Source organism: Perca flavescens, chromosome 23 (assembly GCF_004354835.1).
Source record: "Perca flavescens isolate YP-PL-M2 chromosome 23, PFLA_1.0, whole genome shotgun sequence".
NCBI lineage: Eukaryota > Metazoa > Chordata > Actinopteri > Perciformes > Percidae > Perca > Perca flavescens.
The window spans coordinates 142,506-147,500 of NC_041353.1; positions in this window are offsets into that span (position 1 = coordinate 142,506).

A 4,995-nucleotide genomic window follows, 5' to 3' on the forward strand; every position below is an offset into this window, starting at 1 on the left:
CCTGTAGAAAATCTGTATATAACCTGTAAATAACCTGTAGAACATCTGTATATAACCTGTAAACATCTGTATATACGCACTGAACACAGTTCTCTGCATAAGACTCAACAATCTGACATAAATTCACATGGTTGCCATTCAAAGCCACACCCGGCCAATCACCTCCATGGTTACTGTTACCACTCCAATCAGGAAGTCAGCACTTTGAAAAGACCTTATGGCCTCTTTTCTATATTTTTTTCTGCAATTTTCTTTTTCAGTTTAGTTTTTTTTAGTTTTTTGTGAGCAAAAAAATAAATGTTTCAACAGCATGTGTGTGTGTGTGTGTGTGTGTGTGTGTGTGTGTGTGTGTGTGTGTGTGTGTGTGTGTGTGTGTGTGTGTATCATTCTGGGTTTGGGAACTGCTGCTTGTTGTTGGTGTTGGGATCTTAATTTTGGGTTTTGATATTTACATTTTAATGTTCTTTTATTCATCACTTTGGTTAGATTAATGTGTGTTTAAATGTGCTCTAGAAATCAACTTTACTTACTGAAAGTTAACATAAGAAACATTTTACAGACCGAGAGATATGTTGCTTATAATAATTAATCAGAAATCATAATCAGAACAAGTTTTATTGTTTTTTAATAATGTTTATTAAACAGACGATAGATTATAGATATAGACCAAGATATAATAACAAGTTTATAACACTGACAACACTGCAAGATACAACTATTATAAATGTATTAAAGACAATTCATATTCCTTCATATACTGTATAATATAAAACATCACATAATCTTAAGATTTAAAATAAAACATCTGGACACACACACACAAACACACACAGACACATACACATGCACACACACACACACACACACACACACACACACACACACAAACACAGACACACACACACACACACACACACACACACACACATACACAAACACAGACACACACACATACACACACACATACACACACAGACATACACACACACAGACACACACACATAAAGGTAAAATGATTCATAATAAAACTCTTAGGTTACAGTAATGTCAAAAAGTGATGTCCCAACATGTTGAACTATTAAACAAATGTCCCCTAACAGAGCAGGCCCCCCCCCACCCCACCCTATAATAACACACATCCACCACAACATCAAGTAAAGATCAACTAACTCAATAGATATACAATATAATATCATCTATACACACACACACACACACACACACACACACACACACACACACACACACACACAACATACTAATACAGATGATAACATCTGCACCCTGTCAGGATCAAAGTTACCTTCTAACATTCAAAACTTATTTATTTTATAATATTATAATAATAATCATTGGGTATTTATTTTATAATATTATAATAATAATCATTGGGTATTTATTTTATATTATTATAATAATAATCATTGGGTATTTATGTCTTATTTCCCATCATTTCTGTTTGTTGTTTCTGTAATCTCTCTCTCTGTCTTTTGGGTTCTAGTTTAAATGTTTTCTCTGCATGAATGTGTCCCATCCCTTGTTTTAAAGCCAGTGTATACCAGGCTGTATGTATTAAAGCCAGTGTATACCAGGCTGTATTAAAGCCAGTGTATACCAGGCTGTATTAAAGCCAGTGTATACCAGACTGTATTAAAGCCAGTGTATACCAGGCTGTATTAAAGCCAGTGTATACCAGGCTGTATTAAAGCCAGTGTATACCAGGCTGTATGCCAGTGTATACCAGGCTGTATTGTGTATACCAGGCTGTATTAAAGCCAGTGTATACCAGACTGTATTAAAGCCAGTGTATACCAGACTGTATTAAAGCCAGTGTATACCAGGCTGTATTAAAGCCAGTGTATACCAGGCTGTATTAAAGCCAGTGTATACCAGGCTGTATGTATTAAAGCCAGTGTATACCAGGCTGTATTAAAGCCAGTGTATACCAGACTGTATTAAAGCCAGTGTATACCAGGCTGTATGTATACCAGGCTGTAAAAGCCAGTGTATACCAGGCTGTATTAAAGCCAGTGTATACCAGACTGTATTAAAGCCAGTGTATACCAGGCTGTATGTATTAAAGCCAGTGTATACCAGGCTGTATTAAAGCCAGTGTATACCAGACTGTATTAAAGCCAGTGTATACCAGGCCAGGCTTAAGCCAGTGTATACCAGACTGTATTAAAGCCAGTGTATACCAGGCTGTATTAAAGCCAGTGTATGCCAGGCTGTATTAAAGCCAGTGTATGCCAGGCTGTATTAAAGCCAGTGTATACCAGGCTGTATTAAAGCCAGTGTATACCAGGCTGTATTAAAGCCAGTGTATACCAGACTGTATTAAAGCCAGTGTATACCAGGCTGTATTAAAGCCAGTGTATACCAGGCTGTATTAAAGCCAGTGTATACCAGGCTGTATTAAAGCCAGTGTATACCAGGCTGTATTAAAGCCAGTGTATACCAGGCTGTATTAAAGCCAGTGTATACCAGACTGTATTAAAGCCAGTGTATACCAGACTGTATTAAAGCCAGTGTATACCAGACTGTATTAAAGCCAGTGTATACCAGGCTGTATTAAAGCCAGTGTATACCAGGCTGTATTAAAGCCAGTGTATACCAGGCTGTATTAAAAAGCCAGTGTATACCAGACCAGGCTGTATTAAAGCCAGTGTATACCAGGCTGTATTAAAGCCAGTGTATACCAGACTGTATTAAAGCCAGTGTATACCAGGCTGTATTAAAGCCAGTGTATACCAGGCTGTATTAAAGCCAGTGTATACCAGGCTGTATTAAAGCCAGTGTATACCAGACTGTATTAAAGCCAGTGTATACCAGACTGTATTAAAGCCAGTGTATACCAGGCTGTATTAAAGCCAGTGTATACCAGGCTGTATTAAAGCCAGTGTATACCAGGCTGTATTAAAGCCAGTGTATACCAGGCTGTATTAAAGCCAGTGTATACCAGGCTGTATTAAAGCCAATGATGAAATGATCATATATACTGTACACATTAAGTGTGTGTGTGAGGTGAAAGCTGAGCTCCTCTCCGTGTCCTCAGGTTCACAGCGACTACAGCAGCACAGAGCATCAGCAGCAGGACACTGAGCACTGAGCATCGCACTTTGAAGAAGGTGGAGTAAATCCCAAAGGGCTCCATGTACACTAACACACTTCTCTCGGTTGACACACACTGGTCATGTCGGTTAGAAACTACACACCAGTACTCCCCTGCGTCTCCCACTGACATATTAGAGATAACCAGGCTACCTTCATTATAGTCCCAGCTCACTCTGCTCATTCTCTGATCAGACGGTACATTAAAGATTCTTCCCTCTGTTCGGTTCGACTTGATAAACCAAACATGCCCCTTATCCTCTACCCAATCTGAGCATCTGAGAGTGACTTCTTCTCCCTCTGAGAAGAGCTCTACAGCAGGGGGGCCAAATTTGGTACACACATACAGATCATACAGTTGCTCTCTCATAGAGACTCTACAGTTGTAGTGACCTGAGTGATTTAACATTAGAGATGAAAACACCAGCGAGTAGTTTTGGTCTGCTTTAGTTGTCCTAGGTCAGTGGAGATCCCTTTAGACCAACGTGGGGGCTGTTCATCAGTGGAGTCAGTGATAGAGCACGGCAACACAGCGCTCTCTCCTACTGAGCGGTAGATCATGTCATACGGTAGTCCCAATAGAGTGTATCTGCTAACACACTGCTGTTGGTTCATCACCAGACATCTGTACCGTGTAAAGTCTGTTGCTGTGATGTTGGAAACACGAAGAGTTGATGTGTTTGTCACCACTTGGTATCTTCCTCTAACATTGTCCATCACTGATGTCGTATTGTCCCCAAAAACTCTGTTCCATGTTCCATAATCATATCTAGAGTCCCGTTTGAGCCACTGGACATCCAGATTATCAGCTGCTTCCTCACATGGCAGGTCCACTGTTTCTCCAACTCTCACTGAGATATCTCTCCTATATGTTGAAGTACAAACAGTAATAGTGAACTTGTTGTCATGCGTCACGTTGCCCTTAGGGTTAGGGGAGGTGTATCTGTGTCTGTGTGTGTGTGTCTGTGTGAGAGTGTGTGTGTGTGTGTGTGTGTTTGTGTGTGTGTGCATGTGTGTGTGTGTGTGTGTGTGTGCGCATGCACATGCGTGCATGCAAGCATGTGTGTCTGTATTTGTGCATGCGTGCGTGTGCGCATGTGTGTGTCTGTGCATGTGTGTGTGTCTGTGTGTGCTTGTGAGTGTGCATGCGTGTGCGTGTGTGCGTGCGTGTGAAACAGGCAGGACTAAATGGTGCGTTTACATGAAACTGGTAAACCTTGTGTGCCATTCAAAGTCATTGTAAAATACCCTTTTCTCATCTGTTCACTGGTGAAATAGGTTGTTGTTACATTATTAATAAATCAATTACATTTGATGACTGCTCTTAGCGATAAACAAGCCCTTCTAAATGTCGCCAACTGTTTTATGCTTTTTAAAATTAGCGGGGAGGGATGAGGAAACACGTTCCTTTATGAACCTGAGAAGGCTATCTGACTACTTCGGCTTCATGTTCCAGGTGGTCGGGTATTCTGTTGGGGGGTTGACCTTTAAACCTCTTCTTCTCTTCCTGAAACACTCAGCATGTTAATCAGCTGATTAGCATCTGAGAGAGCTGCAGCAACAGTCTTTATTAAGGCTCATACATTATTCATTCACAATGTTTTCATCAGAAAACAATATCATCCTGATGGATTAATTTAAATAATACAAGTTATAATTATACTGGAGACACAAGGAAACAGTATGTGTGTGTGTGTGTGTGTGTGTGTGTGTGTGTGTGTGTGTGTGTGTGTGTGTGTGTGTGTGTGTCTGTGTGTGTGTGTGTGTGTGTGTATGTGTCTTTGTGTGTGTGTGTGTGTGTGTGTGTGTGTGTGTGTGTGTGTGTGTGTGTGTGTGTGTGTGTGTGTGTGTGTGTGTGTGTGTGTGTGTGTGTGTAGGGTTACC